The 26239-nt window shown below is 46.7% G+C and overlaps 1 protein-coding gene across 33 annotated transcripts in view; it reads right to left on the bottom strand.

Annotated features, from left to right (window-relative positions):
- Foxn3 (forkhead box N3) overlaps positions 1-26239 on the bottom strand; it is a 381706-nt gene that overhangs the window by 273586 nt on the left and 81881 nt on the right. For 4 of the 33 annotated variants that reach the window (XM_087553396.1, XM_087553388.1, XM_087553378.1 and 1 more), the window contains exon 2: positions 17178-17348. The gene's annotated coding sequence lies outside the window, so the exon portion shown is untranslated. 33 annotated transcript variants of the gene reach the window in all.

Genomic DNA, 26239 nt, shown 5'->3' on the forward strand with positions numbered 1-26239 from the left:
ATCAGAGCTACTTCTGAAATACTTGTCTGTCTAAAGAAAAACTGCCAGAGGCCATGTGTTCAAGGCCAACCTTAATCCATCTACCCAATGACTCATAGTAAAATGAAGTCTCTCTAGTTCCAGTAGGGACTAACTCGCTTAACCCTCAAGTTAGTGGGTCCCAGTTAATCCTGGACAATAGAAAAGTTTGCACATGAGGTAGACTGTGTAATGATTTCTGCTGGAAGATAATTTTTGGTTTCTAAGGCCTTAAGACATGGTGGTCCATGCCTGTAATCCCAGTACTTAGGAAGCAGGCACAAGAAAATCAGGATTTTAAGGTCATTTTTTAGCTACGTATCAAGTTGGAGGCTACAGTGAAATATATGAGAATGCTTCAAACAAACAAACAAATCCTAGATGGACAGGAGAACACAGAATGTCCTAACTAGACTCTTCTTTGGGAGACTCAGTAACCAGATCTCGCCAGTTATTGAGGATCCTGGTGATCTGAGTGAATCAAGATCAATTCCAAATACAGAGAAGCAAGATGGAGGGAACCGTGGCCTCTAAGCCACGTGTAAAGGCCACTCGGCCTGCACCCTCCTTGGTTTATGCTAGGAAACCCTTGTCCTGTGAATGAGATGTTTAAAGATTTCAATGCCTGGTTTGGTTTTCAGATTTTACGATTTATATTCACTAGTCTGCATTTTCCCACAAGAGAAGCTCTCAGCTGCTTCAAGGAGTCACAGCTCATGGTCTGCCCAGAAGGAACACAGAAGAAAATGTTAAGGCCAGCACAGGAATCTGGATGTCACTGCAGCCCAGGGTGTTTCAGTCAAGGAGCGAATTGCTCTCAAAGTCCTGGCACCTTTTTGGTTTTAATATTATAAAGCATACCAGGTTGACTGCGACTGGCGTCTGTCCCACCCAAAGCTACAAGCATACCCAACATCTCCAATTGGAGAAAAGGAACACTTGTGTTCAGTTATTGCTCTTGCTTCTAGAACATAGACACAAGTAGACATCACCATGGCTTCATTTCTTGATGTCAGTTATCTATGACGGGACTGGAGGCCACACCAAGGCTTCTGTTGAAAATTTTAGAAATCAGAAAGAACTATGAAATCTCCTTGTTTCTTACAACTCTTCCTTCTAACCATGCAAAGTCTGGATCCCCTACACCACACTATGTGTGTGTGTGTGTGTGTGTGTGTGTGTGTGTGTGTGTGTGTGTGTAAAAGAAAGGTTAGGAAAGACGTGGTGGCTTATTCTTATAATTGTGGGAGACTGAAAAGCACCTGCCCCCCAAGTCTGACACCCTGAGTTCAATCTTAAGAACCCACATTTTTAAAAAAAAAGCCAGATGTGGTGACAAACATCTGTAATCCCAGCACTCCTGCCTTTATATAAAGTCTACAGAGAATCAGCAGTCAGCAATTAGCAGCAGAAACAAGAGATCTTGCCTCTAACCCCAGTGCAGGGAGAGAGATGACTCCCAAGAAGTTGTCCTCTGGCCTCCGTACACACCCTGTGACACTCACACACACCAACCAGATCTTTTCTAAAGAAAGAAAAGAGAGGCGTTGACCTGCCTCACCTTTGTTCAGACTGAGATAAGAAAATAGATGGAACTGCTGTGCAGATCATAACACACGATCTCTCACAGACTCTACTCTTCACTGAGACCTTGGGTATTAATTACCAACTCGGCTTTACATTAGCCTTTGAAAATATAAAACTCAAATCTTCGGTATGCCCTCAAGACTCTCCCTTTCCAACGTTTGCAGATATAGCAGTTTTGAGGAACAAACTCGGTATCAACCAAGCCACTCTCCCTAGAAACATTTCAAGGTAAATTCTTTCCTCAGAATTTTTTTTTTCATCAGATGTTATGCCTCTGACCACAGCCAAGTATCCAGTTATCTTTCAGCAGCTCCTGAGAGCACAGCTCAGCCTTCAGCAACACCGACATATACGATGGTGATAATTTATCGCCTCTGCAGTAGTTTAGTCCCAGATGGACCATTTACTAATTTATTTCCATATGTAACTGACAGAGAGATTAATCAGGCTTCCAACTCAGAAACCTGAATTGTGTGCTATTCCCTGAACAGGCTAACTCTGGGAAAGAGGAAGCCTACATTTACATAGGAAAGAAGCTGCCAATGCAGACTCATGCTCGAGCATACACACACACACACACACACACACACACACACACACACACACACACACGCACACGCACGCACGCACGCACACACACACCCTCTCTGACACAGCTCACTCCTGTCCACCTGGAGGCCTGACTACGGCTACAGTGTTGTGGCCATAACTACGGGCAAACAGGAACCCAGAAACAGCCCAAATGTCACCATCAGCCCCAGTGGCAGCCTTGTGTCCCCTCCCTGTTAGCAAGGTCGGGGTCTCAGATTTCTGAAACCGAAGACCTCCTTCTGCCCCGGCACTGTGCCCAGCTGGCTAGGACAGCAGTGCCCAGGCACTGGGAAGTATGAGCTTTCTTTTTTCCACTCTTTTTAAGGGTCTGAACTTGACTAAACTCTGCAGCTGCTGTGTCCTCCAGGAGGTGACTGTTCGCTGTCCCCCCTCAGCTCCCTTCCTGTTGCACTTTTGTTTTTAATTTAACCCAACGATACTCTAGCCTTCAGAGAAGGGTTTGTTAAAGTCCCTGCTGGATGACAATGTTTGCAGAGGGAGCCAATCCAGATGTAGAAACTAACTGGTTGTGCAGGGTAAAACCCTAGCCACACCTTTCAAGCCTCTGCAGACAGGATCATACACACCCTCCCCTCTCAGCTGGGCTCTGCCAAACCCTGCCACTGGGGAAAAGAACCTTAACTGAGTTCGGCATAGTGATACTTGCCTATAACCCCTGCGCTCAGAGGCAGAGGCAGGAAGATCATGAGTTCAAGGTCAATCTGGGCAAGACAGTGACTCACTACTGTAGCAAAAAAAAAAAAAAAAAACCAAACAAATTAACGAACAAACAAAACCTGTTGTCTGCTTTCATTTGAGGAATGTTGCCCTAGAAAGGCCTTTTATCTCTACAGTTTTTGGATTTTACAAAAAGAAGAAAAACAAGCCACTTGTTACTATGTTTAGCTGGTGCCAAGCGGTGGAGAATTTGTAATTATCTCAACTTGAACAGATGAGTCCAGATGATGCTTGGCGCTGTGACTGACATGGCCTCAGTGTTCTCTTTGATCAAGGAACCCAAGCAAGCATTTGGAGAGGGTCACATGAAGTATAGCTTTAAGTTTTAAGAACTCAGTTAAACACAAAAGATAGAAACTGATTCAGGTGCTGATGGTACACGCTGTTAGTCCTAGCACTCGGGAGGCAGAAGCAGGTGAATCTCTGAATTCCAGGCCAGCTGAATTCGAGGCCAGCCTGTTCTACAGAGTCAGGCTAGTCAGGCTACACAGAGAAACTCTGCCTCAAATCTCAGGCACCCCCCCACCCAGCCCCCACCACCAAAAGGCTGCAACTGAAGGACTAATGGTTGGGGTTGAATGCACGATGTCCCCACAGTGTTTGAACACCTGGTGGCACTCTTCAGAGAGGTTACAGAATCCTTAGGAGGCGGGGCATAGGTGGCAGAAGTGGGTCATTGGGAAGTGAAGAGGAGGCTTGAGGTCAATAGCCCATTTTGGCTTCTAGCCCGGTCCCCGTCTCCTCTTTCAGGAAGACGTGAGCATGTGAGGAGATCTGCAGATCTCCACCTCCATGCAACCAGTACCTTCAAGTCTTCCCCATCACGAGGAACTGTGCCTCCCCAAACCATGAGCCAAAATGGATTTCTCTCCCCTTAAGTTCCTTCTCGTTGGATACCTGGTATCCATGAGGAGAAAAAAGTAACACACGTCATGGCACCAGAAAACCTTGCTGTGTAACTCACCGTGACCTGGCCCTTTTGATTCTGCTGCCTCCCCCACTCACCTCCAAGAACCAGTGAGCTGAACAAGTACCACTGTGCCTGGCTTGTGTCTCTTTCTTATGAAAGAGGTAGAACAAAGCAACATGGGTCTTATCTTTTTTTTTTAATTTCTATACTGTAAAAATATTTCCAGGTGATTTAAAAAAAAAAAAGATATGAACATGCTGACTGCTAGATGGGGCCACTCTATCCCCTCAAAAAACAAAAGTGGAGCTGGTCACCTATGCTCACTCTGTTCTAAGACTTTGTTCATTTGCAACTGAGTCCAGGTGAATGAGCCCAAGGTTTTCAGGACCTCCTACCTACTTGAGGTCGAACCTCGAGTGAACTATCAGACCAATGACACTCAGCCCCTCTAGCGGCAGTGTCCTGCACGTTATCACAAGGACCCCTGCCAGGGAAATCAGTCTCTATGGGCTCCAAAGCCAAGCTGGCGTCTAATGCCTCTGCTGCAGTGAGAACTGGAGAGGGCAGAGGGCTCCTACAAGAACCAACCAGCCATATATAAGAAATACTCAAGTTAATAATAAAAAAAAAAAAAAAAAGAACCAACCAGCCTTTGGTGTGAGCCACCGTGGGTAAGTGTCCCCATGAAAGACACAAACTTCCCTTTCTGCTCGGGGCTGCAGAGGCTGACCGTGCATGTGCATGTGTAGCTTTAGAACTCATTCCACTCAGGGCCAGAAGAAGGTAGGACCTATCTACCCACTGGGGCGTTGCTCGTGCTGGGGCTTCAAATCCCTAGTTTGTAATTCAAAACCTGTTCCGGCTCTCCACACGCCCAGGTGTTCAGCAGCTCTGAGTCCCCCAGAGGTGGTCTCTTAACATCTACTCAAATAATTACTACGAGGGATAATATGCAGTAGGAGCTGTGGATCATTTCCTGTGCACATGGAAAAAAAAAAAAAAAGTCTTCTACAGACCCAAAGCATCAATGCATCACATTTTGTAAAAGCTCTCCTAAGGTCAGAAAACTAACCTTCCGACGAATAGATTGTCTCACGTGACCATTCTGTTTTGCTTTCTCTCCACTGGTGCAAGATTAATAAGACTAAGAGTTATAAGGTAAATGTAAGTTTAAGCAGAATAACGAGCACAGAGGAAAATATTTTGACATCAAAAACTCAGTATAAATTAGCTCTAACATACTTGAAAGCTCCTGTAACCGTAACGTGCACATTGAAATCCATTAACCTAACACCTGGGCTGCTATTCAAAAGTAGGTTTCCGGGCGATGTAAATAAATGGTCATTCCAACACTCCTCCTACATTACTGTACAATTTGGTCGCAAAGTAACAGGCTCACACAGTCTAGTCTGTGCTTGGCGGCTCTCTAGCCACCACTGAAGTCATCTCAGGCTACAATGTGGCAGCATAATATAAACAGACACCAGCAAGGAGTGCTAAAAAGTAACGGGCAATGTCAAAGATAAACCGGGGTCATCCAGGGAAGAGCAGGGATATTTTATAGGAGCACCCTGGAAAGACAATGGAGTCCCAACCCTCCTCTAACAGCACCCCTAATTAGCCTTCATGCTCCCCACCTGACCGTTTTCATATAAAAGCAATTCTCACAACCAGACATTCAAAGACCTCAGCCGCCGTAAACTCGGCAGCTACTAAAAATTCTGCTGTACATCGGATCTGCTCAAAGACTCGGCTATTTGCCAACAAGCCTTCCATTCTTACCTTCCCATTATCGTCCCTCCAAAATATTAGCCTCACTGTCTGCCCCCCCCATGCCGTCCGCCCAAGCCGTTTCCTTACCTCTGGAACTCACATTTCTTTCCTTTGATGCTATTTACCCGAGCAAGGGCAATTGTTTGCCTGGAAGCTGGCAACTTTCAACTCTGCTGTCATGCGAAAGGGAAAAGCCACAACCCCCTGACACACTGCTCGGCTGAGCTCTACATGTCTGAATCCACCCCTAGATTTTTAAATTCTTTTACACTTACTTAATATAGTGCGTGCCGCCTGTCCGCTGATGCCATATCAGAAACCTGCAAGCTACTATTTCTGCAACTGTGTCACTGTAGATAGTCTGAAACATGTACGTAGCTGTTGCCATGGAAACAAACACAGCTAGGGTAGAGTGCCACGCTGTGTTAATTCCTTCACCCATGAACCCCAGGGGAATGCTAACATTCATCTTCTTTCTCCTGTCGTCTCACACTGCTTTAATATATTTTTTTAGTATTATCAAATGATGTACTAAACACACATGGCACACCTGGAAATACGGATGGCTGAAATGAGCCGTGGTACCAACCCAGCCTGCCGGGTGTCTGCTGAAGGTGGTGCCACTCTCTTTGCAAAGGACCTTTCCTCTCACTTCTCCAGGGAGGAAAGGAGAACTTTCTCTACCTTTTACAATGACATGGCGGGGTCGGGTGGGGTGTGGTGGGGGGGAGCCTCTTGTTTCACCTAAAAACGGTAACCGAGGGAAGTGCAGTGGAATAAGGATATCACCAGATCTGACCTCCCGATCAGCTCTGTGACAGGGAGAGGCAGACCTCACAAACTTTCTGCCCATCTGCCAGCACCAGGGACTGACCCCGGGGCCTTGTGCACACCAAGCAAACACTCTCCCTCCCGCTGAGCTCCATTCCCCAGACCGGAGACCTTGCAAACTTTCTGTAGCAGATCAAAACTAAGAGTTATACTCCAGGCTCTAACTCCCATCATTCTAACTAGACAACAGCCGAGACTCTCAGCGATGACTTCATTCATTCCACTGGCCCTTTGCTCTTAAAGCCGTGTGAGAAGGTATAAGAATTTTCGACAGAGGAGTGAGGAGCTGGAACCTGGCCACCCAGAACAACAGACTGGGATGGCCCTACGATCTGCATGCTCCCTCCAGCGATTCAGGTTCAGATCCCTGCCCTTATCCATGCTCAGACCCATGGAGGAAGAAAACCAAACACTTTCATTATACCTACAAGTCAAAATGGGCGTTGGACCGCCTTCCTATTATTCAAATGGGCCAGTTGCTTTAAACATTGGGGTTATTCTTATCACGGTAGACAAAAATAAGCTGTTGAAAATCTTAATTACATCCTATCCCTTGGGCTAGTTAATAATATTCAATCTAGATGAAAATGGCCACATTTTAGATTTGCATGCTGATGTGCCTCACTTGAATACCATTTCCTCACTAAACAATCAATTGGCGGCTTTAAGAGCGCAGCTCCGTGACCCCGAACTGGCATGTCTGAAAGAAACCACTACTTTATCGGCAGGGATTATGGTAAAATGATCCCATAAAAGATGAGCAAATTTTCCCATTACTTTGCTAAATCGAATCATTCTTGGCTGTTTACTACGATAATGATGATCGTCTCATCCCTAAGGTAAAAGCAAAACAGAAAATAGATACACACACCTTACCAGTTAAGGGGATGTGTCACTTTTCAAAAGCCTTCTTAAAATGACGTTAGATGGCTCCGTGGGTAAAAAACACCCCCCCTCCCCCGCACACACCTGGATCCCCGGAACTCACAGAGGAAGCCAGATGGGGCGGTGCATCTCTGTAAGCCTGTCACTCTTACAGCGAGATGGGAGACAGAGTCAGGACAATCACCCAGAAGCACAGCCCAGCTGGTCTGGAGGACATGAGGAAGTGGAAGAAACAAGACGAGAGATCCTGTCTCTGAACAAGGTAGATGTCACAGATGAACTCCTGAGAATGGTCCTCTGACCTCCACGTGGGGCTGTCCCCATTCCTCTAACATCACCAAGCATCTTCACCTAGGATACCACATGTGACCGTGACCAGAGTCTCATGACCTAGGAAAGCCTTCTCTGACCTAACCGAATGCTCTCCACGGTCACACAGCCCCCAAGTGTGGCAAGCAGGAGGCCGGTTATCTTATAACCACAGTAACACTACTCACGGAGGAGAGATGCCAAGTGTCGGGTTAAATGGTTTGCGGTTACCTGGGGCTAGTACCTGAGGTTCAACTCTTCTTTGCCCTTACTTCACCTAAGGGCTGGCGACTAGGGCTCAGCCGTTAGCGGAGTTTGGCAACCCTGACCAAGCAGACCAGTCTGTCTGCTCTCAGCTTAAACCTCTTCTTACCCAGGAGTTCCAGTCTCAGGACGAACACGGGTCCTCAGAGAGGGCCTTGTGGACCCCTGGGACTGTGAAGCTGATTGGAGGGTTGACAACAAGCAGCAGCGATGACTCGGTCAAGGTGCTCTGAGACCCTAGCCTTATACTGTAGACCTGTTCCTCATGGTGTGGTGACCCCCAACTATAAAATTATCTCGTTGTTACTTCATAACTGTCATTGTTCTAGGTAAATATCTGATATGCAGGATATCTGACTTGTGGCCCCCGTGAAAGGGTCATCTGGCCCCCGAAGGAGTCTTGACCCACAGGTTGAGAACTGCTGTGGTAGCCTATGCCACAGACCTCTTTGGAAGATTGAGTAATGCGCCCCCGCCTGGATGAACCACAGTTTGCTTACTAAGTCACTTATTTAGTCTGCGTCCATGATTTCCCTGTTAGGAACCTCTCATGTTCTACATGACAGCTGTGCCGTGTGTATCCCTACTAGCAATGCGTGAGGCTTCCAATGTGCCCACACCCTCACCTGGGTTTGGTATAATCTGATGATCCCTGGACTAGTTTTAGTTCCTTCCGTCGACAGCAGTCATCCTAACGGGATGAGGTAGTAGTCACAGTTTTGATTTCCCCACTTGTACCTTGTCACATGTTTATTGGCTACTTACATATCTTTGAGAAAAAAAAAGTCTACTCATGTACTGGGTCTGTATTTTTATATGTCTGCATTGTGAGTGTGTGTGTGCAGACCATGGTTCTCCTGTGCAGGTCAGAGGGCAGCTTGTGGGAGTTGTGGGTCTTGGGGGAAAACCTGTGTGGATCTGGGGAGTTGAACTCAGTTCATCAGGCTTGCTGGCAGACGCATTTCCCCCGCTGAACAATGTCACCAACCACTCATGGCATTTTCGAATCAGACTGTTTGAATTTGGCCTGCCGAGTGTGGGGCGCTCTCCCTTTATTCTGAGTCTACCCCCTCTTCATACACTCTACGGACCTGTCCCCATCCTGCATTGACATCTCATTGGGTCGTCCTTTCCATGCTCTCGGCCACCAGATCAGGCCCATTTCCTCATGACCTGGCTTGTTCACTTCCTCTTCCTAAGTCGCCCTGGGTATCAACTGCCACCTGGATTTGGCCATGCCATCTTTGGGTGGCAAGGGTTCTTCAGGCCAGTCAGTGGAGCTGTCCACGAAGCAGCAGAGTCATGATTATGGGTAATATTCTGAGAGGAAATGCAGGATGCTGGCGGGGAAACCTGGTATTCACAAGGATACCCTAATCAAGGTGAGTCATTGGATCTTCCAGGACAACATTCTAATACAGACTGCAGAAATAATTCAGGAATCAGGCTCTCGAGTCAGGACTTTACACATTGATGAAGACAGGTGTTCCCAGAATATATAAAATAACACAGGGTGTGGAGGAGTCACCCTGGGGGAAAAGACACCACAAGGTGACTGACTCCCCATTTACACCGTCTTTCCTTCAGGCCTTCTCTCTTTCCTTGCTGGCCACCATGATCTCAGACGCCCTTGTCATTGTACAGAGTGGCCTGGCTCCCATGGTTCCCTCCTACTCTGATTCACATCTAATATGCCAGGGGCTGAGAAACTAAATAATGGAGCTGATTAGAATTTTGTCTGAGGGGGAAGGGGGTTGAATGACTCTGGGCCTGAGACGTGTCTCTGAGCACACAGGTGGGGACTTTTGGCTGCTGCTAACTCCGGGTCATTAGCCTAAAGCTGGCCTCTTTTTTTTTTTTTTGGTTCTTTTTTTTTCCGGAGCTGGGGACCGAACCCAGGGCCTTGCGCTTCCTAGGTAAGCGCTCTACCACTGAACTAAATCCCCAGCCCTAAAGCTGGCCTCTTAACGTGAGACCAGCCTACCTGTTCAAGCAGTGCTCTACCTGCCAACAGAGTTGATACTTTCTTCCTTCCCTCACCTCTCTGGCATTTGTGTGTGGGCGCACCGGTTGTTATTCCGGTTCACACTTGGTTTTAATTCTTAAGCTACATTCATCTTTTTTTTTTTCTCCTCCCTTAGTAACAATGAAAGCAAACGCCACTCGAAGTGAAAGTGGATTTCTGGTGAATTGGCTCACAGGCAAACCCACCTGGAGAGCGGCTTCTGAGGGATCATTGCATCTAATTCTTATTTCTGAGCTTGTGAAGTCAAACTGTCATGAGAAGTAAAATTTAGTCACACTAAAACACACAGATTCTTGGATTGGGGATTTAGCTCAGTGGTAGAGCGCTTGCCTAGCAAGCGCAAGGCCCTGGGTTCGGTCCCCAGCTCCGAAAAAAAGAACCAAAAAAAAAAAAAAAAAAAAAAAAAAACACACAGATTCTCAAGTCACTGACACCTCTCCACTTCCCTCTTGTTTGGTGGTTCACAGAAATTTCACAGCCAAGGCTCCATCTAGCATGGGAAGTCACATGGGAGGTCACATGGGAGGTCACATGAGAGGTCACATTGCTTCCTCTGGCCATTTTTTTTTCACTATGAAGGCAAATTATGGGAGTGCCAGGTAATGAGCCACTGGCAAGTTCACAATGCAAACCAACTGCTTGTTCTCTCTCTCTCTCTCTCTCTCTCTCTCTCTCTCTCTCTCTCTCTCTCTGTTTTTTGAAACCTTTGAGAATGGGGTTTTGGATGTACGGGAGACATGTGTGTTCACATGTGCGCAGAGGCACATACATGTGCTGGTACACAGGTGCATGCTTATTTGTCCGTTTGAGGCCAGCCTCAGGTGTCCTTCTTTGGTTTGTTTGTTTGTTCTTTTGTTGTTGTTGTTTTTGTTTACTAAGACAAGGTTTCTCTGTGTAGCCCTGGCTGCCTTTGAACTCCATTTGTAGACCAGGTTGGCCTAGAACTCAGATCCTCTTGAGTCTGCCTCCAGAGGCCTGGGATTAAAGGCTCCGTCCGTCTTAATTTTTTGAGAAGAGGACTCTCACTGAGATCTGAGGGTTCACTGACTTGGTTAGACTGGATGGCAGCCAGGCTCTAGGGACCCTCCTGTCTCCTTTCTCCAGTGGTGGGAATCCTAAGTATTTGCCACCATATCTGTCATTTACATGAGTGCTAGAGATCAAACTCAAGTCTTCCTGCTTGTACTGTCTCCCATAGGTGCTTGGGAGATGTTTTAATAGAGGCCAAACAGTGCCAGCTTAAGTCAAAATGTTCTCTTATTATTCCTGACACAGGAGCCCCACTGTGTGACAGGCAATCTCAGGCAGTGGGGACATTAGCACAATGAAGGCAACAAGGAGTTTCTGCTTTGCTGTAGTGCTAGTCCCCTACCTGTCCCCCAGGTCTGCATGGTCACAGGTAGCCATGGTCACAGGTAGCGTGTGTAGAGCAGCCTGGTTTCTATAGCTCCCTCCTCTTCTGATTCATATCTAATATGACAGGAGTCAGTCCTCGGTCTCATCAAAAGCCAGATAGAAAGAGAATGTGAAAACTTGCTCCTTCCTATTCCAGGCATAACCCAGAGGCTGTCCCCACACCTCCCATGTCCATTCATCAGACAGGAAATGACGTCACCCTGCTGTCTCCAGTAGTTGGCCACTTAAAGCTCACAGGTTCTGCTAATGAAAAGGAAAAGTAGGGGGTCACACAGTGACAACTAGCGGGAAAGTGCATTACGTGAAGGTTAGTTAGGGATGGAGCTCGGAGGATAGAATGCTTGCCTAGGGGGTTGGGGATTTAGCTCAGTGGTAGAGCGCTTGCCTAGCAAGCGCAAGGCCCTGGGTTCGGTCCCCAGCTCTGAAAAAAAGAAAGAAAAAAAAAAAAAAGAATGCTTGCCTAGCATGTAAAATGCCCCGGCTTCACCTCAGCAGTCCACAAACTAGGTATGGTGGTATCTACCTGGAATCCCAGCACTGGAGAGACAGAGACAGGAGGATCAGAAGTTCAGACTCATCTCTGGCCATGTATTGAGTTCGAGGCCAGTCTGGGCTACAGCAGACACTGTCTCGAAACAAACAGTTGAAAGTTTACAAACAGAGACAATAAGTACCAAATTCTGGAGGGTGGTCCCATGGGGTGCAAGCAGCAGTGAGAATAGGGCAGACACTGCAAAGATTCTTCAATATATCTCTCCATGGCTTTGTTAATTGGTTGGTTGGTTGGTTGGTTGGTTGGTTGGTTGGTTGGTTGGTTGGTTAACTGGTTGGTTGGTTAGTTGGTTGGTTAGTTGGTTGGTTGGTTGGTTGGTTGGTTGGTTGGTTGGTTGGTTTTTTTCCAAGACAGATTTGTCTGTGTAGCCCTGGCTATTCTGGAATTCACTCTGTAGACCAGGCTGGCTTCAAACTCACAGAGATAGATCTGCCTGCCTCTAGCTCCCGAGTGCATGGATTAAAGGCATGCGCTCCCACCACCCAGCCCATGGGTTTTTTTTTTTTTTTCCTTTTCTTTCCTTGCCACTGCTGCCGCCACATGTTTTTTAAAAATATTTGAGGCAGAGTCTGAAACGATGGCCCCGAGGTTAAGCGCTCCTGTTGCTCTCACAGACTCTCCCGGGCTTGTCTCTAAGTACCCAGTGGCAGCTCCCAACTGTCTGTAACTCCAGTTTCAGGAGATCTGATGCCTTCTTTGTCCAGCACTAGGCATAAGCACCATTCACAGACATATATGCAGGTACAACGCTCATACACATAAAATAAAAATAAATCTTAAAAATATTTGAGGTGAACACATCAGCATGTGGAGGTCTGAGGAGGTTGGAGAGCAGCTATATCATGCTCAGTGTTAGAAAGGCCCCATTTTTCAAAAGTAGCAAAGTTTTGCGTTATTCTCAACTGCCCTAAGGCACCTCAAAATGTGCTCCATCGGCTGGGAACACATCCTGCTAAGCACTCTCAGAAATGAGTGCCCCTGATTTCTTAAAAGGCCTCTGTCTTCAATAGTACCCGAGACCACTGCATTTTACAATAGGCAGTGACTGAGACAGTGTATCAATAATGTGAAAAGGTATGAACGATGGAGAGGAGCCTGAGGAGTGTAGTGCCTCATGAGGGAGCATCCCAAGGTCTACAAAGCCCTCTGAGCTACCAGCGACCTAATGAGACCCTCACCTGGTCCAGCTTGCAGACAAGGTTTCATGTACGGTGTCCTGTACCAGCCGAGGTCATTCTAAACCGACACATTCAGGCTCACTTCCTCTGAACCTTAGGGAAACTCATCCGATAAAAGCCTCCTTTTATTCCCCCTAAAACGCTCAGCAATCTACCCAGCAGGATGGTTGGTCGTCATTGTCAGTTTTGACTGGATTTAGAATCACCATGGAAACATACATCTGGATACACAGCTATGAGGGCATTTCTAGAAAGGTTTAACTGAAAAAGGATCACCTATCCTGAACGAGGGAGGCAGCACGCCGTGGTCTTAGGGTCCCAGACCCATGAAAACTGGGGTCTCGGGCTGAACAGGAAGGAGCAAGCTGAGGAACTCATCTCTGTCTGCTGACTCCGGATGTGATGTGACCAGCCGCGTCACATTCCTGCGGCAGCAGTAAGACCTGCGCCTGCCGCCATGCCTTCCCAGAACAACGACTGTCCCCTTAAGTTACTTTCCCAAGGTATCTTGGCAAGAAACCAGAAAAGCAATCAATATGGCCAGCAAGGAGCGAAAGCAGAAAGAGCACCCATAAATTAAGCTCAGTCTCCAGTGGCAAGAAAATGGAGTTGCAGCAAGGTTGTGGTGGGGCATGCCTTTCATCCCAACACTCAAGAGGTTGAGGCAGGTGGATGTCTATGAGTTTGAGAGCAGCCCAGCCTACAGTGTGAGTTCTAGGACAGCCAGGGCTACATAGGGAAACCCTGACTCAAATCCCTGCACCATAAAGAAAGGAAGGAAGGAAGGAAGGAAGGAAGGAAGGAAGGAAGTAAAGAAGGAAGCACAGACACAGACAGACAGACAGATAGAGACAGCAAATGGAGTTGTATTTCTAGACCCAAATTTGAGTAGGCTGAGAGGGTGTGGCAGGTCCAGCCACGGTCTGCCTTACTGAAAACCAGCTAAGAACCCCTCAGTAACACTACTTCTTCAATATTATCAAAATGTAAACGAACCACTATGCTAAAAAAAAAAAAAAGAATAGAAAGAAATACATACAGCTGGTTTCTATCTGAACGCAGAACACTATTTCTTAAAAGAAAAAAAAATTATGAACGATTTCTTCATCTCTCACATTCAGTGAGTATACAGTTGGCATTTTCAAAATGCAAACCTGATGTGGTTTTGGAATTCATTGAAGCACATTGGAAGACATCTGAGTGGAGGGGAGGGGAGGGGGAGGGATTCTAGCCATATGCTGCTGGTGCATGGATTTGAATATTTGAAAGGTAATCTAGAATAGAGAGTGCTTCCAGCTCTCCTTACCAACAACAGTCGTTCGTAGCAACCACACGTTTTATAGATCGAACCACTTCCCCATGTGTGAGACAATTACACGAGGAAGTCAGGGGCTGGCCTCCCATGGCAGCCTGGCTAGTTCGAGTGTGATTCTCGATAGGATACTGGACATAGAACTCCGAGGTTCTCTTCATCGCTGCTAAGGGAGGGACGATGGCTCTGGCCACACTGGATGTGTTCACAGAAAAGAGATCTTTCTAAAACAATACATTTTCAAGCTTGGTGAACATGGCTGAGAAGCTGCAGGGCCACTCACAATGGCTGCCTCCAAACGGCGCAAGAACGCTGTGGAATCAGTCATCTCTCTATCACGCCCATCGGATCTGCTGCTTCTTTCCATGTATCTGAACAGCCACAAAGGAAATGAGCAGGGCCAAGCCCACGGCAGGGACTCTTCCCTGGCTCTGACACTTGTGTGCACCCAGAGAGGGATGGGAGGAAGCCCCGTAACAGAGCAAGGAAGGTCCCCTGTCAGAGCTTATCAGTGCTGCCCATCTGTCCCCGGGCCAGGCCTCTAACTGGGTCATTCCGTCAGAGACTGCACAAAAGAGTGTGGTCGTGTGCGCGGCTAATCCATTCCCGTGCTTGCACAGAGCACTGACTCACAGGAGAACAAACTCCATCGTGTTACGCTGGCTCACTCACCAAGTCGCATGTCCGAGACCCAAGCCACCGTAAGTACAGGCTGGCGACATCACCACGAACGAGTCCAAATATTGAGCACTTTGCTTCCCATGCTTGGGGGGAGGGGAGAAGAAGTGAATGGGACTTGTGACAGAGCCAAGCAACATTGGTGAGGGGCTTTGGTTTCAGACCTGACCTGGTCACAGTTCTCAGTGAGCACACGCCTTCATCAGTCAGCTCAGTGAACAGGGGTGCACACTCATCCCTGAAGGACAACGGAAGGGAACAATTTCAGGACCACCGCTCCACCCGAGAAGGCTGGCACACCTGCTTCAGTCCCGACTAGCCACCGCCGTTACTCCACTCCTCCCCTTGACCCCATCCCACATCTGAAACAAACCAGAACCTCGGAGCTGGAAGAAGTCAGGGAGCTGAGGCCTCAGAGAGACACCTCTTTTTAGTATGGTATTTCCATTTGGTAAGACACGTAAGAATCTACTACTCCCATTAAGTACACTTCTAACAGCATCTGGAGCCACGGGTCCATGCGACTTCTCCTCTGACCCCAACTAATTCAACTGCTGACCCAAAGCCCCTCTCTGGGATCCAGCACCCAAAGTTCTCCAAGAGTTCCTGAGGCCGACAGATGAATCTGTGGTAAATGTTCGCCAGGATATCACATCTGAGATCTGGAATGATCTCCATCTCGGGCAGCAAATGACAACAGAGCATAGGGAGATACACGATGCGCAGATTACGTGGTTTTGGCCCTGCTGGGTTTTGACAGCCAGATCTTTTCTCTGCAGCCTAACGAAGTATTGCCAACAGTGTTATTGTTCTGATGTCTGTGTCTGCTTGGTTCTAGGCCACCTCACCAACCGATGTCCCCAACCCATCAGCCTTAAGCGGCATGGGCAGCGGCTGATGCAACGGCCACTGCACTAGGTGACTTCAGAAAGTCACCCTCGAAGCACAGCGGTGAGGCTCTGAGGCACACTAGACCATAAGCCAGCTCATGTGGAATTCCAGGGTGGTAACGTTAAGGGCTGCCGGGCAAGGGAAAGAACTATTGAGCTGCCCCCTGGATGGAAAGTGGCAATGACGAATGAGGACTGCCTTCTGTGACAGTCCTTAGCAAGCCAGGGAACACTGGAGAAATTTGAGAACTTGACCACATCTAGAAACCGAGGCCCAACGATCACTCAAGAGTGAAGCGAACGCTTGACCAAAACGGTCTTTCTATTGGATTATAAACCACACATCACCTTGCCTTAACTTTATTGTCGGGGGAAACTCTAAACACACTCTGAAAGATATGAACTCTAACTTCATTTAGGTCATGCTGCCAACACACACATGTGAAGGTATGTGTGTGGCTAGTTCAGAAACAGCAAGGAAAGACCAACATTTTGCTGGTGTCTCTGTTCCAAGTAATCCGTGCGTAGTGTAACAGCCACCCTTGGCTTTACTCTGACCCCTCCATAAGCACAGCCACACACACACACACACACACACACACACACACACACACACACACACACACACACACTACTCATTCACATTAACATTCCAACGCATACCTCCACGTCCCTCCCCCACACACGGCTGTGCTGTTCTATAGTGACGTAAGCTCAGAGGTCACACATTTAAGAATAGCTTTTAAAAGCGTTTAGATAATGAACCTGAAGCAACCTAACTGTGAAATAAGAAAAATATCATAATCCCATTTTATCAGTAAGCAGCGTAGTGATTTGGAGACCCAAATCCCTCAGGTGTTAATAACAGTGGAGTCAGAATTAGAACTGTAAGACTCCAGGGTCTGTACCGGGGCCACGGAGCTGTACGCTTCACCTGGGGAAGGGAAGGGAAGGAGACAATGTCTTATCTTAGCACAGACCAGTCAGTTCCACGGAATACCTGTGCTTACTCTGAGAACTGACACTGTCATATGTTCTCAAAGGCAACCAGCCTTCCTGCTACTGGGCCCATAAAAGAACTATCAAAAGATGACAAACATTTATTCAGGCAGATGCCCAGGGATGCAGTTCAAAACATACACCCCGCTGGGGAGGGAGGGTTACTGTGGGGTATGTGTACAGACAAGGCAGGACGATTATGGGCCAGACTTGGTGTACCTCCAGTACTCTGCAAGAGGGAAGTGAATCTCTTCTCAGCACACTGAAGGAAGACAGCCTGGAAATCCCACAGAGCCCAGAAAGTCAGCTTCTCAATGCACCATCCTGTCTGCGCAATCTCAGGGACAGTCTGCTTTGATGGACAGGTAAGATGGTGTTGGAAGTCACTCCCTTAGAAAAAAAACAGAAGGGCCAGGCTGAGCTAAGACTGTGAACGTACTCCCAGGGAAAATGGCAAGGCCATCGAAGCCACCCTAGATCACTAGTGTGCAAACTCCAGGCAGCCTCTAGGACTTCTGCTGCCCCGAGCCCGAGAGGACTCTAGACTAGCACGTCTCAGACAGTCATGAGCCCATGGATCACCCACAGGCTCTGGGAGAGAGAGGCAGGTTCTGCTTCAGCAGGACTCGGGCAGAGCAGCCACCATGCATCTCTAACAAGTGGCAGGGGACACGAATGCCGTTGGCCACTGGGCCACACTCGGGAAACGAAATCCAGCACATCCTAACATTATGGCCCTATGACGCCTGGTGTTTTTCTCCTTCCGTGTGATAGGCTTTGCCCGTGGCAGAGAACAAAGGTGTCCCCGTGGATTGGCTTCATCATGAGATAACACATCCTTCAGAAATTCACGCCAGCCTTTTTATCCTCCAGTATCCATACTGCATTGACCGTTCTCTGTCTTGTCCCTATCTAGTTCTCTTGATTGCTCTGGGCCACCTTCCCAGTCCTCCCTGCTTTTCCTAGAAGGGGCTACGTCACAGTTGCTGCCCCCTTTACCAGAAGAACCTCTTCTCTGAACACCCACCTACTACTACTCTCGACTCGGTGGGAAGCCACACCTGCCCCTTCCTTCCCTAGTAAGATCCCCCTGTTACCTCCTGCACCCCACCTCCACCTCTCTTTCTCCATAGCACCTGAAGAGGACATGTTTTGTCCGGCATCCTACCTCCCTGCCCCCCTCCTATTTCACCAAGAGGCCAAGCCTTCGGCGCCTCATTCACTGCTACGTTCAAGTCTGGCTCCTCGTTGACACTTACATTTATGTTGAGTCAAGAGAGAATCTGATTTATAATGAATATTTTTGAAAATCTAACCAATGTCCTCAAAGACTCTGAGGAATCGCTCGCGTGCACTCAATGTATGAGTGGTATTTTTTTGTTTTGTTTTTAAACCACTTCTTCAAAATTTCTAAAGGATCCGGTGCTGCAGATTGCAGGAGATATTTTTATCCTGTCGTGCAAGCCTGGGCTTCATGAAGAGAGGCATCCCCATCTTCATTCACTATCCGCCTGAAGAGATTCCTCCTCCTCCTCCCTCTCTAGGGACCCACACAGATGAGAGGCAGCCTGACAGGCAGGACTCCCACGAGAAGGTTTCCCACTCCTACACAAAGAGACGAGCAGGAGGCAGGATGGGATTTCCTCATGGTGCGTGAGGCCTGCACAGGGTCCCACTGCCAGCAGGAGGAAAGGCTGGCTCTTCCCGATGCCTCCCAGTGTTTACTCTGCAGTGCATCTCTCTGTGGACCTTCTGTATTGGAAAGGAGAGTGCCTTCAGCTACAAGACTCAGGACAGGGGTCCCGAGTGAGTCTCATGGCATTTACAGGATCAGAGAAGCTCCAGTCTTCCAGGAGTGCATGCACAGAGGGTGGCGACATCGAGCCAGGAGGGTACCGTGTCAGGTTTAGTCCAGGACCCACTTCCCACTTCCCTACTCCACTGGACGGTGCATCTGAGTGCATACATGTCCAGTTACACATAAGAGCAACACAGGGCGTGGGGTGTGGGGAGCAACACGTTGACTCCCACTGGACTGTAAACACAGCTATGGGGTACTGTCCCAGCGCACAGGAATGAGTTACCATGTCTACCACCCCTGCCCTTCTCCCAAAGTATTCTCTTGGCCCATTTCATCCTAACTGAGCACACATCACCCACGGTCATGCTTGACCATAAACCAGGCATGGTGGCACACGTGTTTAATCCCAATACACAATATGCAAGAGCTAAAGGAAGGATAATGAGAAGTTCATCCTTAGATACAGAAGTTTAAGACCAGCCCTGGGCACAAAATCCTGTCTCCACTAAATACATACATATATTACATACATACATACATACATACATACATACATACACACACACACATACATACACACATACATACATACACACATGCATATATACATATACACATATATACACACTTACATACACATATACATACATACATATACATAAATACATACACACATACATACACATACCTACATACATACATACATACATACATACATACAATATAGCTTTCAAAATCTGCTTAGTTTATAGCCCCCACATTATAGCTTTTATTCATTCCAAGTACAGCTCACCTGGGAGCCTAACTGGAGGCTAACATGAGTCCGGAGCTCATGCAGGATATATAGCACTGTGCTTGGCCCTGGCCACCTTTAGGGCACATACATGCAGGTCTACTGTGGTGAGATCTAGGTTAGAATTCAGCTAAAAGCACTAAAGCTAAATTTAGGCCAGTCATGGGGACGTTTTGCCTCTCTGGAATCGACAGTGTAGACCCTCAGAAGCCAAAAGGTCCATTGTGGTTGTTTCTCTGGTTGGTTCAGAGCTACTCTGTCAATCACCAACAACGGAGAACAGATGACGTTGTCTACCTGTCTTCATGGCAGGGTAAAAGCTACAGCGAGGGGCTGCTGAGTGGCTGATTGGGTATGCAATGGTTTTCTCTAGGTTCTGTGGTCTGTGCCCCAAAGAGATGAAAAGCAGGTCAACAGGAGGAAGAGCACACGCTGGATTTGATACTAAAGCTTTTACACAGCACAGCTAAGTTCCATCCCCAGCTCTCTTCTCAGTTATTACACAATTTCTCTCTCTCTCTCTCTCTCTCTCTCTCTCTCTCTCTCTCTCACACACACACACACACACACACACACACACACACAGACACACACACACACACCAGACAGACAGACAGAGACACAGAAAACAGAGACAAACACCAACCAGTGAATGTCACCGATCTTTAGAGAGAAGACAATACTAACAAGACATTGTGGGAAGGTGGAGGGGATGTGAGGAAAAGAATAAAGGAGTGCACAAGGAGAGAGAAGGAGAGAAGGGAAGGGACTGTCCTAACAGTGGGGCACCAAGCACCAAGCACTAGCATTCAGTTCCCACTGCAAGGGCCAGAGTCCACTTGAACAATGAGCCCCCTGTTCCTGGTGTCTTCTCCAGCCATTAGATCTCAAAGGCAACCAGCTATTGTAAATGGGTTTACCCTTGGCCTCTGCATCAATCACGCTGACGACCTTAAAGTCGGCAACTGTAAACCGAAGGCTGTCCTCGCTTGCTCCCTGGGTGAGCCACGGTGTAAATCACGCGCCAAGACAGCAGCAACGTCACCTCAATTAAATGCAATGAGATTGCCAGCGAATGTGCCTCATCGCTGCGTCTTAGGACCCCAGCCTCACACCTTAGAAACAGACATCATGTATCTACGGTTACCGGACTTTTCTAGATATGAGCATGGAGGCCCGGGAGATAGGTGAAGGTCATCCGTGAGAGCTAAACTTGTTCCAGTTGTCAGGACGACATTCCGCCACTCGCGTTGGCTCGCGCAACTACACTTAATTTTAGTTCATCGCACATTCTGCTTGTGCTTTCTAGGAATTTTAGAGTCCCTCCATCTGTGCGCCCGCCATTCCCCTCACTCCTCTTCATTCAGCGTCTCTATCTGTTGCACGGTCCTTACAAACCAGCGAGAGGTCTGGGTGGGTAGGCTGATCACCGTCTGTTTGTCGTTTTGACAGCTCAGAGATGGCTGGGACGCCCCACTGCTGAGTGTGCTCTATCTTTTCTCGATGGTTCAGGTCTAGATCTACAGCCTACGTCCGGCGAGGGCAAAGGAGAGCTGTCTTCAAGGTTTGCAAGCCACTGAGAAGGAGGCCACTACTGTCAACTAAGGCTCGCACCAGGATCAAAAGGGAGGCTTCCTCTTCAGAAGGGTTTTAAATACACTTCAGACTGCTTAGGTGGAAACCAGGTAGTTGGGCCACACGTAACGAGGAGTCGAAGGCCGGGCTTTCAGACGGCCAAGTGGATTCTGAGGTGCCAGGTTGCAGGCTGAACCGTTCTTGCAGTTCTGTGAACCTCAGGACTGCTCAAGGGGTCACCACTGTGACAGCATGGTTGCCTCTGGGACCCAGGAGCAGGTGTGTTTCTCATCCCTACCAGAGCCTTGGTCAAAAGCCACACGACTTGAGATGGCTGTGTGATTTTCAAAATGCCACCCAGTATTAAAAAAAAAAACCTCAGCAATTAAGTATTCAAATTATTAAGGACTGGTTTGTTATACCCACAAGTGGGTGCATCCTGGGAAAGCAGAGCAGGTAACATTATTTCTTAAGACCCCTCAGAAGGGCATTTGATTTTTGGATGGATACTGTGCGTTCGGAGAGAGCTATGTGTGCAGAGAAATGCTTCGGAGACTTGGAGCTTTAGGAAAAAATGGGATCTGGTTAAAGTTCTCTTCTTCCTGCGCCCTTGGTTGCTTTAATCTTTTATATCCACACATAGACCAGATGGAAACGGAAGCCCCCATTCTTTGAAGACATAGAAACACAGGAAGCGATGAGATTTTGTGGATAAACAGATATTTAGCCCTCTCTTTTTCCCTGTGATAGAAGTTCTGGCTTCTGTGATTAAAATGCCCCTCAGGACTCAATACAATATTCAGTGACTTCCCAGCACGTGCAAAACTCATCTGGGCACCGTGCCTGGCTTCCTTTGGAAAAGACACCATGGTCAACCATCCTTAATACTAGCTGCAAGCTCCAACCTTGACCTATTTGTCCAAAGAGCTGGGCTTCGTTCTTGCAGACCCTCTCCTTGTTCACGCGAGCTCTTTGGTGCTGTCTCTAGGCTTGATTGCATTCAGTTGCATTCTTAGCCGGGATTTCATCACAGTAGTTCTTGACGCCACCCTTTCTGTTCCACCTAAGGGCCATGTTCTTCCATCCAGCAAGTCAATGGGCCTAGTGTTTACATTTTCCAGGCCCTGCATCAAGACCCAGGAGGGGTGGGATGTTTAAAAGGATGCCATATGCGAAGCTAGCCACTTTGGTTGGGCTACAACCATTGCTGAGTTAGACGGTAAAACCAAAGGCATGATACAGGGAGAGAGATGGGAAGCACCTCAGCTTCAATACCTTACACAGGCATTGAAGACAAAGGCAAGACTTCCGGAGAGGAGAGACACATTCATTTATTCATCTCCCCATCTACCCAGCCAGTCGTTGAATAGTCAGTCACATTGTCATAATTAAAGTATGAGATACATGAGGTAATGCTGAGAAAAATATATCAAGGCCTTTACAGGATGTGGTGTGCTCACCAACACCTCTAGATCATAAAGAGCTGTGGTAGAGGCTCCACCCATCTTTGACAACTGGCATCAGAGTTGTGACTGTCAATGTCCTACAGGAAGGAGTCGAAGATGTCCCACTGAGGGCTGAGGGCCAAAAACTTGGAGTTTACCAATTGGTTGGAATCAAACTCAATTCGTTTTCATATCCATTTAGGTTGGGTTTTTTTTTTAATGATTTATTTATTTTTATTGTATGTACTTTTTTTTTTGGTGGCATGTATGTCCGTGTGAGGATGTCAAATCACTTGGAGGTGGACTGTAGACAGCTGTGAACTGCCTTGTGGGTGCTAGGAATTGAACTCAGGCCCTCTGAAAAAGCAGCCAGAGATATTAAGGTCAAGCCATCTCTCTGGCGCCAATTCTTTTAAAATCAGCTTAGCCATGCAAATTCTTAGCCCTTTTGAGCTGTCTGCATGCCCACATAACTATGATACACATCTGCAGCTGGACATTAAGAGGGAGACGGGGGGGGGGGGGGGGGGGGGGCTGGGGATTTAGCTCAGTGGTAGAGCGCTTACCTAGGAAGCACAAGGCCCTGGGTTCGGTCCCCAGCTCCGAAAAAAAAAAGAACCAAAAAAAAAAAAAAAAAAAAAAAAAAAAAAGAGGGAGACGGCCCTTACTGCTCTGGAAGCAGCCTGAAGCAGGGACCTAGCTCCAGGCTGCTGATGGTACATCACACAGACACACGAAAGCCTCCTCCGAGGATCCTTTTATCAGCTCCAAATCCCCGGAACACCCTCTGTCTGGCTGCCACGGTACAGTTGCATGACTGTTTTCCTTGCCAAGCTGATGGATGCGTGGTCTGAGGGAAGCCCAGCCGATCCGGTTATTGTTATGGGAAAACAGAGTTTAGAGCAAGGGAAACAGTAAGTTAGAAACTCAAGTATCCTACGTCTTCCCTCCCGCCTCCCCACTTTTGCCAAGAAAACTAAGTTCATTTGGAGAGGGATGGTTCTCTGTTGCTTTCGATTAAAAAATGCCATGTCAACCAGATCCCAAAATAATAGGCAGCAAGAAATAATATTAGGGCAGAAAATTTTGAAATGAAGACTAAAAAAAAAAAATTACGTACATAGAATCGAACGAGAAATTGGTTCTTCTGCTATACAGACCAAGTCAATCCAACAATTGAAGTAGGTGGCTACACCACCATGGTGGTACTGTAATCACAGCACTTGGAAGCTGGAGGCAAGAAGATGAGGAACTCAAGGCCATTCTTGGCTACACAGGGAGGGCAAGGTCAACCTGGGATATATAAGACAGTAAGTATCTCAAAGAATGGTTCTTGGAAAAGATAAAGATTGGCAAACCCATAGTCAAACTAACCCCCCAAAATAGAGAAAAGAACCAAATTAATAAAATTAGACGCAGAAAAGGGGATGATACAACAAACTCCAACTGAAATAATGACCTTGGGATATCCTGAAAAGTAAATTCCAGAAAATGAGAAAACCCAGAATGAATGAACTGTTACATATATATGTTCTACCAAAATTAATAAAGAAGATCTAAACAGCTTCAAGAGATCCACAACAAGCAATGCAATGAAAATATATATATATGTATATATGTGTGTGTGTGTGTGTGTGTGTGTGTGTGTGTGTATATATATATATATATATATATATATATATATATGGTCTCCCACAAAAATCACGAAGAAACAGATGAGATTTATTGTTGAATTCTGACTTCTAAAAAACAGCTAACATCTATATACTGCAAACCATCCTACAAAATAGAAAAGGAAGATACAGTCCCAAACTTACTCTATGAATGCAATATTACCCCTATACCAAAACCACAGGATACACATGTGTGTGTGACATATGTGTGTGCACGCACACACACACACACACACAACTACATGCCATTTTCCCATTATTAACATAGGTACAAAAAGAAGTCTCAGTAGAATTCTTGCAAATTATACTGAAGGAATATTAAGAAGACTGTACACCATGACCAAGTTGTTTTTATCACAGGGATACAAGATTGGCTCAATACATGCAAATCAATAAATGTAATACAGCAAATAAATAGACTTTAAACTATAAGATCATCTCAACAGATGCAAAAAGCCTTTATATCTAAAGTTAAACATCCTTTCTGATAAAAGCCCCAAAGAATCTAGGAGTAGAAGAAACACATTTCAACAGATTAAAGAACAAAGGTGGTAAGAAAGCAAATCTACAGCCAATGTAACAGTAAATGAGGGAGAAACAAGCATCCCTTCTGAAATCAGGAACAGGGCAAAGATGCGCTCTCTCTCACTGTTCCTGTGCAATACAGCTCTCCCACTACCCACCAGAAAACTCTGAGATCTGAAAGCCCTTGAAATAAAGCAGGATACAAAATCAACCTACGAGAACCAGCGGTGTTTCTGTAAACAAGTAATGCATTTGTACGGGGAGAAATGAAGAAAAAAATACCATCTGCAAACTGCTCTAAGAAAAATAAAGCATGTAGGCATAAAGGCAACGAAGGAAGCGAAAGGCCTCTACAGTGAAAACTTTAAGACTCTGAGGAATGAAATCAAAAATGGGGTTTCCGTGTCCATACACTGGCAGGACCAACAGTGTAACGATGGCTAGACCATCAAAAGTGATCTACAGATCTAATGTAGTAACCATCGAAATCCCAACTAGATTCTTGATAGAACTAGAAAAGAGTCCCAAATAGCCTGAGCCATCCCAAGCAAGTGAGCAATGCTGAGGAATCCCCGCCATCAAACTACACCACAGAGCCATAGTAACCAAAACAGCATGGTGCTGGCACCCGGAGACATTATACAACCAATGGCTTCAGTTCCAGGGAAACCAACACCTTTCTTTTGGCCTCCAGGCACACAGGCAGTGCACAGACATACATGTAGGCAAAACATCCACAAGCATAAAATATCCTTTACAAATTAAACACCAAAACCAAACCATCCAGTCAACCAGTGGGCTAATTAAAAAGTTCTCAAAAGAAGAAATATGCAGCCAATAAATATTTGGAAATGCATTCAACAACCAGGGCCGTTAGGGAAATGAAATTTAAAACCACTTCTTGATTCCCTCCTAACCAATACATAATGTTTCATTAAGGAAACAAAGAGTAACACATGCTGTCCAGGGTGTGAGGGAAGAGGAGTCCTGTGCTGCTGATGGTGAGAATGGACTGACAAGTTGTCACTATGGAAGCCATTGTGCATGTCCCACAAGAACTAACCACATGTACCAGCTATCACCAGCTATAGGAAACTCTGAGGTGTGCACCAGAAGAACTCTAAGTCAATATACCAAAATGATGCCCCAACATCCACGTTTACTCTTCCAGGATTCACAATCACCATGAAACAGACTGCCTTATATCTCCACCTGCTGACGAACAGATTCAGAAAACACGCTACATATATGCAATATATTTTACATGATTTATAGCTTAAATGTTTTTAATTGTATTTACTCATTTTTTATTTCATGTGAGAGTGCTTCGCCTGCGCATATGTGTGTGTATCATGTATGTACAAAACCCACAGAGCTCAGAAGACGACACTGGAGCCTGGAACTGGAGTTACTGTGGGTGTGAACCACCGTGTGTGCGCTGCGGCTAGAACCTGGGTCCTCTGCATGAG

This window comes from Rattus norvegicus, chromosome 6, assembly GCF_021556685.1.
Source record: "Rattus norvegicus strain SHRSP/BbbUtx chromosome 6, alternate assembly SHRSP_T2T, whole genome shotgun sequence".
Classification (NCBI taxonomy): Eukaryota; Metazoa; Chordata; class Mammalia; order Rodentia; family Muridae; genus Rattus; species Rattus norvegicus.